Source organism: Pteropus alecto, unplaced genomic scaffold, assembly GCF_000325575.1.
Source record: "Pteropus alecto unplaced genomic scaffold, ASM32557v1 scaffold68, whole genome shotgun sequence".
In the NCBI taxonomy this organism is placed as follows: domain Eukaryota; kingdom Metazoa; phylum Chordata; class Mammalia; order Chiroptera; family Pteropodidae; genus Pteropus; species Pteropus alecto.
In genome coordinates, this window is record NW_006441386.1 from 8,160,456 (window position 1) to 8,175,855 (window position 15,400).

At 47.8% G+C, this 15,400-nt stretch overlaps 1 long non-coding RNA gene and 1 pseudogene across 1 annotated transcript; both read left to right on the top strand.

Moving 5' to 3' along the window:
* The first annotated feature begins 9,697 nt into the window (after nucleotides 1-9,697).
* Nucleotides 9,698-13,625, top strand: LOC112485222. The gene is made up of 3 exons (XR_003048373.1): nucleotides 9,698-9,782; nucleotides 12,235-12,369; nucleotides 13,499-13,625. It is a non-coding gene; the product is annotated as an uncharacterized LOC112485222 (long non-coding RNA).
* Nucleotides 13,626-14,459: 834 nt separating this feature from the next.
* On the top strand, nucleotides 14,460-14,578 carry LOC112485340 (annotated as a pseudogene).
* Nucleotides 14,579-15,400: the final 822 nt, after the last annotated feature.

The following is a 15,400-nucleotide window of genomic DNA, read 5'->3' on the forward strand; positions in this document are numbered from 1 at the left end:
AGAACTTCACTGCCCCCAAAGCACGTTTCCTGGACACTGTTTTCCCATGCTCACCAACTAGAAGGACATAATAGCCCTGAAGTGAGCAAGTGGGTGAGGCTTCCTGGGACCTGAGCAGGCCTCCTGCGACGTATTGTCCCGTTGCCAGAAGACAGCAGTCTGAAAGTTCCCACCAGGTCTGCCTGTGGGTGGGATGACCACACTGCAGTCACTGGCATGGGCACTCTGCAGGGCTCGGCCACAGTTCCAGGGCTTTCATATTCACGCTGCCTTCCATTCTCACACCTACCCCGGAGGCAGGCATCGCAAATCTCATTTCAAAGGTAAGGTGTCTCTGCCCTCTGAGAAGTGACGCAGAGATGCCAGACCCTGCTCCTGTCATCTCTAGGCACAGCACGTGCTCCTTTCCCCTCAAATGTTGGGGACACAAGAGGTATTTGATCTTAAAGAGCCTGAGAGTACCTAACGTTTTGAGGGGACACTGTGGTCTTGTGGGGTCCCAGCTTGCTGAGCGACATCTGTCTCTGACTGGGCCTGGGTGCACATCCTTCTCCTGCTGGGAGGTCCACCCCTCTCTTGGCATCAGGCTCCATCATTGCCCAGGCCTTACCGGTGCAGGTTCTGCTTTCTCTAAGCAGCCTTCCAGACTGTTCCCAGCCCGTGTACCCTCCCCCACCCTTCTTCCACCTCCCACTACTCTGTACCAGGATATGCTAACTTTGGGTATCAGATTTGTGTTCACTGTATCATAGAAAAATGTTCCAGCATGCATTGGCTGTAGGGTGGGATGGGTCACCCATCCAGAGTCATCAGTCTAAGCAGGAGGCTGAAGATGAAATCCACACCTAGCCTGGTCCCTGGCCTGGGGTCTGGTCCATGTGGAAGCAGCCGCAGACAAGACCTGGGGCACTGGGCCTTGAGGACCTGCATACAGGCCTTCCGCCCAGAGCCTGGGTGCCAGAGGGGACGAGCTTAGAATGGGAAGGCACCCCCACCTTGGTCTACAAATGGGAGTGCCCTGGGAGGGAAGGCCTTCTTTCTGGCAGTGAGAAAGAGGCTTCTGTATAGGCAGATGGTCTTGGCCAGGAGGGAGAAAGCAGCATGATGGTCCTGTTGGTAACAGAGAAAACTGTGAGGTCATATGAGACACTCCATGGCACTTCTAGCTGCCAGGTTAGGTTTTGGGAGAGAGGTCCTACAGTAGCCGGAGGGGCGGGGATTAGAGAAATAGGATTTATTATAAGAAACTGGCTGGGGAAATTCTGGATGTGATAATTATAAGGGTGACCATTTTTTGAGCAGTTTATATGCATGGTCCTCCCAATAAACTTATAATATGGGTATAGTTTTTATGTCCATTTTAAAGCTAAACAAACTGAGGCTTAGAGGGCCACTGGTGAGTGGCAGAGCATTTGACAGCAAGGTTGCCCTTAGGCCCCGCACTGGCTGCCTGTGGTGGCACATGGCTGTGCATTGTCTCTCCATGGTTTAATGGATGAGTTGCCACCCTAATGTAGCTGTGAGCCCCAGGCCTGGGCAAGACCCTCAGAATTTGGGGACCCTCTTGATTCCTGGCATAAGCCAGGCAGCCTGCAAAGTGGCTCATAGAGACTTGGATCTTCTTTGTGGGGCACCCACATCCTGAATGCTTGCTGACCACTGGAAGAGAGTAGGAAATTCAGGGCAACCTCTCTGGCCAGGAAGCTGAGAATGATGTTGTGTCCACGTTTAACAGGATGTTACCAAGAAAAAGCACCACTGGATCCTGATCCTTCTTCAGTCAGCCCCCATATATTGTGCAGCCCCCAAGCAGTTGGGCTGGGCCTTAATGCCAGGAGTTTCTTCTGCGTCTCCTGGGACCTCCGCTTTCCACCAGGAGGCCCTCGTTTCTGCAGTGACTCACTCACCTCTCTGATGGCCTCCACAGAGCTGTCCTAAGTGACTATCTCTCTGCAACTGGGACTCCTACTGCTCAGATGGAAACAAAAATAGGGGACAGTTTAAATTAATTAAAGTTCATTCTGACTATTCTATAGGCTATCTACATATTTGTATATGTGTATGTGTATACATACATGTATACATGTGCAGGCATGTATACGTGTACACACTACACATGTGTGTGCGTGCACAAACACCAAATGTTAACTGGAATTACTTCTGGGTCATGGAATTACTGATGACTTTTATTTTTATCTTTATGCTTTTCTATATTTTCTAAATTTTCTATAATGAGCACATAATAGAACAATTAAAAAGCAAAGCCAGCTCCCCAACCATCTGAGGCAGTGGTCATGGAAGCCTTTCTTGGGCCTGAACAGTGGCCCCACAGGGCTCTGTGTATCTTGTTCTGTCTGGGGGAGCGTGGGCAGCTGAGAGCTGTGGATGGGATGTGGGGCTGTGGGGTTGTTGGGGAGATGCATACTCACAGGAAAGATGCAGGAGCCTTCTGGACCTTCTGGAGCATATCTATTGTTGTCTTCAAGTTATCTTGACTCTTATGGTTGACAGCTGCTCCCCAGCTGGGGTGGAAGAGAGTTAAGAGCCATTTATATTCGATCAAGCAAAAAGCCCTCGCCATTGCCAAAGCTCAGGGGTGAAACTCACACTCTCTTCATCACTCCTTGTGGCCGCTGTCCCCTTTCCCACTGACTGGCTGCTGACAGTTGGAGAGTGGTGAGGAGCGGGTAATGTGGTGTTCATAGCCCAGGAGACCAGCTTAGGCCCCTCACCTCCTCTGGGGTGCTCATGGCACTGCTATTTGGACGACTCGAAGTCCTGGCTTATGGGGTGCTGGACTCCCTCTGTGCCCATCAGATACCTGACTTTCCAAGGGGGCAGATTAGGGGACAGGAAAGATCAGGGACCTCTTCCAATATGCCGGTCCCAGGCTCCATTCAAGCAGCGTTGGGTGTGTCTGGCAAGTCTGGCCACCTCTGCAAAGTATGACAGCAGGGCAGAAACTGAAGTGTTCATGCTTGTCATCAAGCCATTGGTGAGTGGTGTCAGATAGTCAGAGCAGTGCAGAAGGGCCTTGGGGACAGATAGTCCAGTGGCTCTGTGTGGGCCTGGGAGTGTTTTGGACATGTGTAGGAGCGTTATTGGTCGTCACAACCCTTGGTGGGGGGACTGGCACTTGGCTGGCAGAGATGCCCGTGACTCTGTAATGTGTCCAATGACCCTGCTCTGTGAGGAATGATTACTGCATCCCACACAAATTGCAAATGTCCCACTAGACATTCCTGTGGGTAAAAAACCTGTTTTTTTAAAAAAAACCTTAGCCTAGAATCGAACTCTGTTTTACTAATTAACACATAGTATTTTTTTTTTTTTTTGCACGGTTTTAACATACACTGAATCTCCCAGGAATGTAGCTATAGTGAAAATTGAGGCAAGATTGTCCTTTGTTTTGGTACAGGATTTTATTGAGGGTGTCCACTGTTTCAGACAGTCACGTTCCTGATGCAAAGCTGCTCATGGAATCTGAGTGGCCGATACACCAGCACGACGACAGGTTGCGTTTGGAAATGCCACCGTGGTGCTGAGTATGTGATCAGGTGCCCCAATTCCATGGCTTCATTTTATCCTCTAGTGTAGACATGCCCAAGCCTTTACGTGTTAAAATGTTGTTTGATTATAAATCACTTTTCTTTGATTTCTCCTTTACATCACAGGTTAAGGTGTTACAATGCTGCTTTATAAAATTACATGCATAGATAGGTTATATTATAGATAAACTTTAGTTCTGGAGAGATAAGATGTTACAACGCGTTTGTTACAGGAAGAGGATGCTTGGTCTTATATCGTAAGGACTACTGAGCCCTTCATTTCACGGATGGGAAAACCAGGTCCAGGAAGGCACAGTGACCCGCCAGATGTTACACCATGAATGAGCAGAACCAGCATTAGAACTCAGGTCTCCCAATTTCTGGTCCAGGTTTCTTTCTGCCCAGTCAATAGCTTTTGGCAGTCCTTCTCAGCCTCTTCTCTCATGATAGCTTCATTTTCTTTTATAAAAGTGGATGGAAGATTTTTTTTTAAACGTATGGACTTTCATTTGTAATTTAGTGGAGACTTCCCCAAAAGCCAGTGAGGCCCTGGGCAGTGTGAACCCAGCAGTTTGCTTGTGTCCAGGGCCTCTCCCAGCTGTACCATCCTGTCACTCTGGCCAGATATCTCCTGGGCCAGGCTGGAGCCAGGGGGCGAGGCCAGATAACCTCCTGTGACCTCATCTAGCCCAGACACAATTTTCTCCCTTTCTAGATAGTTTTTTCAATCACCAAGTGAATCTGAGACTGTCTATTCTTTCGACGACTACCTTTCAACTCAAGTTATGGTTTTATAAATAATATATGTGGCAAGTCAGTGCTGGGGAAAGGACGTTCATTCCGCTCTGAAATATTTATGGCCCGGAGTGTCTGCTTACTTTTCTTCAGAGTCATTTTTTAGCACAGCGTGTCGGAGAGTGCGACAGCCCAGAGATCTTCAGAGACGGCAGCATGCAGAGTCCTTCCAGCCCCGCTGCTGGGCCTATCCATCCCAGAGCCGACAGAGAGATGGCAGCTCAGCTCAGGAAGTGCTCTCAAGCCCAGGCCTCCTAAATTATCTCAGGGAAGGCTCTGCACTGGTGACAAGAATCAGCACCACTGCCTTTGAAACAGACATTGCTTTCTAGTGTGCAGTTTGAATAATAACAGACACTACATCAGGATTTCTCAAATATGACCTTTGATCCTTGGGCCTTTCCTGGGACGTGTGCTTTATAGCTCTCGCTTTACAGAGGGGAAACTGAGGCTCAGAAAGATTAAGGAATTTCTTGCGGTCACACCAAAACCAAGTGGGAGGCTGGATTTTTACCCAGCCTGGCTGACCCCTCATTTCAATCTTTTCTCCAATACCAACCTGCCATCCAGCCTAGCTCATCATTCAGCTGTAGCTGGGAGACAGTGAATGGATTCCAGGTCAGTTTCCATGGCAGTGTCTGCCTGTCTGCAATGTTTGAACCGCTGGGGGCTCGGATCTGGGAACAAAAATCTGTGCCGAACAGCCAGACTTGAATCTCACACCTGAGGTGATGGATGCATTCTTGCATGTGCTGAAGTGGGTCCAGATGGAAATCTGAATTGAAGAATGATGGTGCTGGAGTCCATGGTGCATGGAGACCACAGAGCCATCTTCTCTGACTTCCCATGCTACAGGTGGGCCATTAGAACCTGACAGGGATTTGCCCAAGGCCACAGAGATAGTTGGAGCCCACTGATCATGATAGTGTCTCTTGGAATCCAGTCATCTGGTTAACCTCATCTCCTTCCCCAAACCTCTTTTCTTATAGGAAAAAAAATTGAGACTTGTAAAAGCATGAACTTGATCAGAATAACAGGAGTGGATGGGTATAGAGCTGTGTACTTCCTTGTTTTGGCTGTAGATCCCCTAGTGAGTTAAAAAATTTTGAGACTGTATGAGGACAAAATTTCTAAAGTAGCTGGACCATGGAGTAGACCGTAGTTAATAAAATATAGATTTTAATCAGTGATTGGGATTAAGTAGTGAGGACAGGAATATCTCATACTATTTCTCCACCCGAAAGGATAATTTCCTGTAGGAAAAAGCACTTATAGTACTGATAGTGGGTGACTCTGGGTACCCTGAGGGCCAGGCTGGATCTGAGTTACAGGTGACAGAGGATGACTATGAAATCAATAAATGACAGCATTTCTGAAAAAGTCCAGCTCAACAGTTGGGCCATCCTACCCTGGTTGCCTTTGACCTTGCTCCCCAAGCCTTGCCCTTGCCATAGGAAGCCCCATCGTGGTAGATTGTCTTTGAAGATGGCTCCTACAATGAACCATGCTTCCTGGTATTCATGCCCTTGCATAGCCCCCTCCCTGTGAATATAGGCTGGCTTCGTGTACACCAGTAGAATGTAGTAGACGTGACTGAGTGACTTATAAGGCCATGTCGGAAGAAGCTTTTGCGGTTCCCACCTGGCTATCTGGTAAGGCTTGCACTGGGGGAAGCCAGTCACCATGTTGACCAAGTCTGAATTCTCTGAGACTGCCGTATTGTGAGGAAGCCCATGCTAGCCACGTGGAGAAGTCTGGAGGGGAGAGAGATCTGGCCAGGCCCTAGCTATTTTAGTTTTTGCAGCTGAGGCACCAGACATGTGAGTGAAGAAACCATCTTGGACTTCCAGCCCAGCTGAGCTTCTAGATAATTCCAGCCTCTGTGGCCACTGAACTGAAGCTACATGATGACCCTGGGCCAGCACTGCCCACCCAGCTGAACCATGAAAGAGATAATAATAAAGAAATTTAAAGCCATTATGTTTTGGGATGGCTTGTTATACAGCAATGGATAACCAGAACACCTTGCGTTGCTAATGACACTTGGGCCTGGACCAAGAGTTTAGGGCAACATGGAGTTTTCAACCTTAGCCTTCTCACAGACACAGGTTAGGCAGGTGGCCTCTCAGAGCCCAGAGAGTCAGTGTTTCCTCTGATATGGCCTCTCCACCCCAAGAGAGAAGCCCCTGAGAGCATGTGCAGGGGACCTGTGGAAGGAGGGCCTCACTGCCCTTCCCTTCTGGATGGCCCTCCCTCACCTCAAGTCACTCTCAGACCTCACCTCTGGCCTTGGTTTCTGACCAGCTCCCCAAAAATGAGGACGGGAGGGCCCAGAGTGTCCCTGGGGGATCCATAATGGGTGAGAGCAGGGCTGCTTCCAGGCCCAGTGCTATGCAAACAATTAACTGGTCAGGATGAGATGAGCACAGACATCGAGCATGTCTAGACACTTGGATAGAAATTTGATATCACCGTAACAGCTAAGCTTCGATATGTGAACTTGTCTCTTCGAATAGGAGATAGTATACAGTAAAACTGACTGTTGTCAACGTGTGAGGTATGTCAAATTTGACCTGAGAAGCGTCCTGGTCATGTGCAGAAGGACCATGTATTGTCCAAGATGGATATCTAATTTGCAAAGCAGATTTTGAGCACGTACTGTGCCTTTGTGCATCCCTTCTGGGAAGAGCCAACCCAGGGGCATTAATGCCACTGGCGAGTGCAATGTGGACTGGATCTCAGCCCCCATGTTCACTTTCCTGACACCCCAGCTGGATACATTAGTGCACTGCACTAGCTGCACAACTGTTCGTGGTAGCCATGAGTGAAGGCTTGACCCTGCAGTAAAAACTTGAGCAGCCTAAACCTTTCCTTCCTCCCTGTAACTAGATCTTTCGAGGCTCAGGACTGATTTCTTGTCTCTTTAGGAGAAGAGCTGAAGGATTCTAGGATTTTGCATGTCTTTTTGTAAAACAAGCTGGTGACATCAGACTCTGGAATCAATGGCTTGACTTTTGCTTAAATGCACAAAACCTTAAGTTAGGAAATTTACTTAGAACAGCGTTTTTTGAAATATCTGAGGAAGAGTCAGAAAGCTTGATGGACCCAAAGTACTAGCACTTCCAGAGACCAGGAGCCAGATAGCTTGGGTGTGAGGTGATATCTCACTGTGGCTTTGATTTTCATTTTCCTGATGTATTTGCATTTCCCTCCAAACTGTTTTTACTTGAATAATTTAGTATAAAAACATATACTCATAGGAATCATTTTTAAACTTCTACTTGTGATAGCCATTATGCGTGAGGCTCCTATCGCATAAACTCATCTTAATTTCATAATCCCAGTCAGGAAAGTGGGTGTCGTGGGCAGAATAATGCCACTGACATTGAGGTTATCTTGCATTATCCGGGTGGACCCACTGTAATCCCGGGGTCTTTTAAAGCAGAAAGGGAGGTAGGTGTTAGGGATTTAACGATTCTATCCTGCTGGCTTTGAAGGTGAAAGGGGACCATGGGCCAAAGTATGTGGAAAGTGTGTAGAAGGAGGAAAAGATAAGGAAACAGATTCTCCTCTAAAGCCTCCAGAAAGGAACACAGCCTTGCTGACACTTTGATTTTAGCCCAGTGAGACCCGGAACTATAATCAATCTGTGCTGTTTTCAGCCACTAGATTTGTGGTAACTTGTTACAACAAGAATAGGACATTAATACAGTGTGGTTCAGAGAGGCTTTGCAACTTGCCCAAGGATGGTACAGCGTTGAGATCCAGTCCAGGTCAGTTTGACTCCAGAGCCCTGGCATTTTGCCTCTGCTGCTCACTGCCTCCTGCTGGCACTGTAGGTGGGGGTGGGAGAGGGGTGAGCTGCGGGCACTGGGTGTCTGAGGGAATGGAGAGGAGAAACACAAATGGAGGAGAGAGGGATCTGTGACCCTGTTGGCCATGGGTGGGCCTCCCCTTAAGGCCATAGCTCTGAACAAAACACTTTCTCAAGTCTTCAGGCAGCTCACTCTGACCCCAAATGAGGAAGGTTCACTGCAGGGCCAGTTTCTGAGACCAGGGCCCACCTACCAACAGGTCAATGGGTTGGCCAGTCTCTTGAAACAAGATGCCTTGTGAGAGTGGGAGGAATGCAGGTTTGAATCCCACTGCAACTCGAGAAAAAGGTGCTGACTTCCTCTGAGTCTCAGCTTCCTCATAAATAAAAGGGGATGATGATGCCTACTTTTGTATCAGGATCCTGAGGCAAGGTCCCTGCTGCCCAATCCGTGGCAGTTCCCTTTTTCCATGAATTTGTAACTTTCCCATTACTACTTAACCTCATCCTGTTCCCCTTCGGTCTTGAGCAGAATGCTTCTTTGTAACTCTCACTGAATGTCTCATAGATTCAGATACCTCCCAGGGCCAGGTTGGTTCCACAGGACCCTGGGCAGTTTGTCTTGTATTTGCCATTTGTCCTTAGTTGGCACCTTTTCCACCTTTTCCTCCACACATAAGAGCCCAGGAGATGTTCTGGTCACACAGTGGGGAAAGCTTGGGGTTCGTTCCTGATCCCTCAGAAAGAAGGCTTGTTAGAAGTCATAGAGGGTGGCCTACTTCACTAAAGGTCTCCAGTGGCAGGTCACAGGGCTCTAGGCTGGGACTGGGCCTTTTCACTCACTGGGCACCTAACAGAGAAGAACACATGGAAACCAGCTAATCAGATTTGCAGAATGTGATGACTTGCTCAGGGGTTCCTGAGGATGACAGTGTCAGGCACACCCCCACAGAGGCTGGGGCATCTGGTTGAAGCTGAGTAGTTGGGGCCCACTGGGGGGAACATACCACACCACTGGGTTGGTGATTTTATTTTTATCTGGGATCCTAGGGTGCCCTGCCAACATGCAGTAGTCTTTGCAAGGAGCCCACAGGCATTTCTTTATTAGGATGCACCTGAGGTCCTGAGTGATGGGAAGGCCACCTAGAATGGTGAGCTGGGCCTAGGCAGGGTTCAAGTCAGGTGCACTGGCTGGAGGCCGGGGACAAGAAGGCCCACTGCTTGTTCACAGCTGCCTCCCCTGGGTGGGGCCATGGTCCCTGCCGACTGCCCCCTGCCAGGACAACAGACAGGGAGGCGGGGCCAGTGCAGCGGCAGTCCACTCTGCTTGGGCTCTGCTTGGGGGAGCTTCCCCGCCCCACCAAGACCCCAGGTAAAGGGTTCCCAGTGGGGCCTTCCCTAACTACTTCGTCTTAACTTTCACCCTCTGCCCCACTCCAGACATTTTACATCCCCTCTCTCTCCTTAGCATGTACCATCATCTAACCTGTTTTATGTTTATTTCACTTGTTCATCTTGTCTATTATGTGTCTTCCTTCATAGACTATGAGCTCCACGAAGAGAGGGTCTTTGTCCACCTTCCTCACTGAGGTGTCCCCAGCACCAAACACAAAGCCTGGTATGGGGTAGGTACTCAAGACATGTTCGTTGATTGAATGAATTAGTAAATGAGTGAGTGAGTGAGTGGATAATTGAGTGAATGAATGAAAAAGTGGATGAATGAAAGCAGTCCTTTCTAAATATGATTATCCCACTAAGGCATCAGTGAGGACTGGGTGGTTAAGGGACTTATGTTCTCACAAAGCCAGCAGTGAGGGAAGGGAGTTTTTAGGAGGTTGGCTGAGGCTGTGAGCTGTGAGAAGCAGAGGAAGCCTGAGCTCTATCTCTGGCACTTCTCAGCTCTGCAGATTGGGGCAGGCAGCATCCCTCAAAATAGGGATGACATAGTTAACATCAGAGGCATAAAAGGCACTGAAGGGGTCCTTGGCTTCTAGAGTCTTTTGCCTGTGGGTACCTGAGTTTATTTGTAGCTTGAGCTCACTGACCAGGTACTCTGTCCCAAAGGAGCAGAGGATCCAGGACCATGAGCTGGGCTTAGGTAATTGGCAGTGGGGTGTAGGGTCTGGGGCTCCTGGGGGAGGGGTTCCTAGGGAATGGGCAGAGTGAAGGGAGAAGGACCTGGAATCCCAAAGGTAAAGAAGGCTCTAGAAGGTATGGTCTCTGAAGATGGACTCTGAATGGAGATAGTGTGCAGGAAGTTTAATGGGGATGCTCTTGGGATCAGCACCCAGGAGAGAGGGACAGCAGCAGGGGGATGGGGAGAGTTGAGGTCACAACCAGACCTCATGGCTGGGGCTTGGCCTTCAAAGCCCCACACTCACCACTCACATTGGAGAACAGGCTGCCCCAGGAAAGGTCTGGGCCTCAGTCTCTGGTGGGTTGGCTCTCTTCAGCAGAGGATAATTCGTTCACCTTCTCAGCCGTTGGGGCTAATCCTTCAGACCTTAAGAGGACTTTGGGTGTGGCAGCAGAGTGTCCACTCCAGTAGGTCATTAGGACAGGGCCCAACTCAGCTGTCCTGGCTCCACTGCCCCATAGGACCCCCAACCTTTGACTTCCGTGAACTCTAGCTGTGGTCCTCCTGTTTCCTTCCCATTTTTCCTCTCCCCACCCTCAGCCTCTCTTAGTGGCCTCTCCAGGGCCCCAGGTCCTCACCCAGAACTGCTTAGGAAGAGCAGCAGGGGCTGGGGGGAGTGTGGGAGAGTGGAGGAGAAGGGAGAGGCCAAGAGCCACAAAGTGGAAAAGTTCATTCAAGTCAATGGCAGAGAGTACGGCCAAGGAACAATGAGCGGGTCTGGACCCCAGGCCTCCCGGCTCTGCTGCCTGCCTGCTGTGTGGTCTGGGGAAACCCTCCTTCCCCTCTGATCTTGCACAGTGGGGGCTTGGGCGCTGGAGAGCATCAGAGGAGATGTGGATGAGAAAGAGCAGGGCTACATGGAGACAGGCTCAGCGCGTGTGCACACCGTGTGTGTGTGTGTGGGAGCCAGCCTTCACCCAGGCTGTGTCGTTGGAGGTTGCACCTTGAAGTCCTGTCTCTGAGTGGGGTGAGCCAGCCTCCTTCCTTAGAGACATCGAGGGGGTGCTGGGGTGGCCCCCAGGGTGGGAGATGTTGGTCCCCCTTACCCCACTGTTGAAGCCTGTGGAGGATTCTTGACTGAGGGCCAGTGGGTAAATATATAGCTGGAGAGCTTTGTCACAGCCAAGTCCAGGAGACAAAACCATGTGTCCCCCCAAGGCCTGTACAGCCAATCCAATCTGGTGAAAATAGCAATTATGGGCTGTGTTATTAAGGCTGCAGGATTTTAATTAACAATGGAATTACCTGGTAGTGGGACCTGGGGAGGGACGAGATAATGATGGGTTGCCGAAAGGGCATCTGGGCTGTTTTTTCAGCCTCTCTCAGCCCCTGCTAGGCCTTGGGAGGCGGTGAGGTCAGCCTTTCAGTCACTAATGAGGAGTGTTTGTGGCAGCTCAGAGCCAGGTTGGCCATAGGTGAGGGTGGGTTGTGTTCCTACCTTCCACCCCAGAGTTGCAAGGTCTGGGTGCAGTGGAGATGGTGGGCTCAGATATCAGTGTTGGCAGGCAGGCCAAGACGGGGAGCCCAGCAGAACCCAGGGCGCCCCCAGCTACAAGGCCTATTAGGAAGGAGGCTCTTCTCCCCACTTGGGCCTCCAACCAGGCCCCCAGAATCTCCTCAGGCCTCTTCTGTGGTGGATATCCAGGTACCATCCCATATGCAAGTTAACAAGTATCCTGATTGCATTCAAGTTTCAAAACCAATAAATTTGAGGTCATGGTTTTCAAACTCTTTTTTTTCTGCCTCAGTAACCTTGTTTCAAATGAAACCTTACCAGGAAGGCAAATGAACACAGCAGAAGCAGGCTTGTCAAGGCCAATGGGGGTGGGGGTCTAAACCCCTCCCCCCTTTCCCACTCATGGCAACAAACAGCCTCTGAGATTAGTTCAGATAAATGCAATTTCTCTCCCATCTCTGGCACCTTCCCCTTCTCTATCCAGCACCCGACTGGTTCAGATGGTGGACCCAGACCTTCAGGACTGGACAGAACAAGGCAGGAGCTGAATTTCTGCCATATAAGAAGATTGGGACCCAGGAAGAACTCACTGAAAAGAGTTTTCTGACTGACGCTGGAGGTAATAAGGGCAGGCTCAGGATCCAGACTGCCTGGGTCCAAGTCTCAGCTCTGCTGTAGGCTTGTGGGTGATGTTGGCTAAGTTACTACACTTTGTCTCAGTTTCCTCAGTTGTGAAATGAGTGTGAGACTGGACTCTGAGACCTCTCCTCAAAAGTCAGTGTCACCTTATAGAATGTTCTGGAACTCCTGTGAGGAATAAGAGTCCACATGGGCCAATCCCTGAGAACTGGGCTTGTTGGGTATTAAGTAGTCAGGAAGTGTTTTCTGTGACTGCCCAGGAGTTAAATGTCCTTCTTGGACCATCCAGCTCAGAGTCATTTGATAGAGCCCATGTGTCTCTTGCCCAGAGGATGTTAGGGGCCAGGAAGGAAGCCCTCAGATGGAGGCATTTAAATCCTACCTCTACATGACCTACATGACCTTCGACAAGACACTTGCCCTCTGAACTCACCTCTGGAGGGCTGTGTGAGGGTGAAATGAGATGACATGCCTAATCCAATGTGCCATTCCCAGTCTGCATCGTACTGTACTTCTCGGCAGCATTTGACAAGCTGACCTCTCTCCTCCTGGAAGCATGTTCTCCACTTGGCCTCTGTGAATCTACATTCTTCTTCTCTCCATGGGCTGCTCCTCAGCAACTCCTGTGTGGGCAGGATGGACAGACGTTAGAGCCTGGTATTGTCTGGGTGGACAGACTGTTCTTTCAGCTCCTGCTGGACAGTCTGGGTAGATGCATCATTTTCTTAGTTTTTCAATTGTGAACAGATCTTTCTTTTGCCTCATCCTTTGAGGTCTGGATCTGGTACTTGATTGTCTCTTAAGTTCAACTATGACGTTCCTGCTGTCAAGCAGCTATCTGGGTCTGACTCATAATCAATGCTCAATAAAAGTTTATTAAATGATCAACAAGAGAAGGAGAATAGGGTCAGATACCTCCGAGGACATTTATTATCCACATAAACTTGAATTCCATGGGGATAACTAGAAATGGTGACTGGAACCAGGTGTCACCACACTTTGGTCCAGTACTATTATAAGAATACAAACAGCAGTAACTCATTGTTTGCTAAGCACTTTTACATTATTCTACTGGTCCTCTGAGTTGGTATTTTCTTTCTATTTTATAGATGAAGATTCTGAAGCATAGAGATGTAGACCATTTGCTCAAGCACCCCCACTCCTGGAGATGTACTTAAAGAATTGGACAAATTATTGAGTAGATACTTGCAGTACTGGATAAAAGATTATATACAGTCAATCTTCATTATTTGCAGGTTCCGTATTTGTGAATTTACCTACTCAGTAAAATTTGTAACCCTAAAGTTAATATTCATGGTGCTTTCTCTATCATAAGTATACATTTGCGGATTGGTGAAATTTTTCATTTGCCTATTGTGCACATTCCCAGCTGAGGTTGAACAAGGCTGCACTCTGTCTTCTTCTTTCAACTGTCATTCAGAGAAGACCAGAGGATGGAGATGGCAGGCACAACGCAGTGTAGTGTAAGAAATTCCAGCTCTGGGACCAATTAGATGGGGTTTGAATCCCAACTCTGGAACCTGTTAGTGGGGTAGCCCGAAGCAAGTCAATTAACACATTTGAACTTCATTTGATCTTTTTTAAAATATAGAAAATAGAATCTACCAAGATGAATTGTTTTTAGGATTTACAATTATAACGTGTAGGAGAGGTGTGTGTGTGTGTGTGTGTGTGTTCATGTGCGTGCACGCGCATGTGTGTGCATATTGCTCCTAAGAGCAATATTTCAGTATTCACTCAGTGCGTGTGGCAAGTTTATAGAACTTGACTACCATGAATGATGCAAATTGACTGTACACAAAAAAGGGGACGAAGGAATTTTGGAAAGTGATACTAAGAGATGGGAAGCAGGAGGAGCTTGAAGCTAGTAGGGTATTGCTGTCTATGACACCAGAAACTCTCAGGTTAACAACTTTTATCCTCAAACAATCCTCACAAATTTCCAAGGAGAATGAGCAGCTCACAGTCAAAAATCACAAAAACCATAGAGAATAAAAGTACCATGAGTGAGAGCCAGCAGAAAAAACATATATCAAAAATGAACCCGCAAACTACAGCCATACCACCCTGAACACGTCCGATCTCGTCTGATTTTGGAAGCTAAGCAGGGTTGGGCCTGGTTAGTACTTGGACGGAATACCACCTATGAATACTGGGTGCTGTAGGCTTAAAAAAAATGGACCCACAAATATATTAATACTCTAGAATTATTCAACAGAATGTAAAATAACTATGTTTACATGTTTAAGAAATATAAGGTAAGCTTAAAAATATGAACTTGAAATAAACACATTAGAAAAAAGAAGCAAAGAACCAAATGGTTTTCTCCCAACAAAAATTACAATACCTGAAAAATAAAACAAATACATGTTCACAAAAGAAGAGGAAAGTTAAACACAACTGAAGAGAAAAAGTTAATGAACTGGAAGAGAGATCTAAAGAAATTATTCAAAACATAATGCAAAGGGTCAAAAGGAAATGAAAAATATAAAAGAGAAGCAAAGAAACATAAAGGATATATAGAGAAGGTCTAGTATGTATTTAATCAGAATTCTAGGAGGAGGAAATAAGGAGAATGGGGAAACGATAATGGCTAGGAATTTTCTAGAATTGTTGAAAGACTAATCTGCAGACCTAGGAATTCTAATTAATTATAAGCAAGAAAAATACAAGGAAATATGCATTTAGACACATCACTGCTAAACTGCAGAACTCCAAAAAAAGAGCAAAGACATCACTGACAGATCACTGACAAGCAATTAGGTTAACAGCTGACTTCTCAACAGCAGCAATGGAAGTCAGAAGACAGTGGATAATACACTATTTCAATGTGCTGAAATAAGATAACTTTCAACTATCAACACAGCAGCCAGAATGATTACTATAAAAACTCAGGTAAATGCTATTGTCTTGAAACTTTTCAGTAACTCCTCGTTTTGCTCAAAGTCTTTACAGTGGCTACAAACCTCATGCAGTTTGGTCCCTCTGTT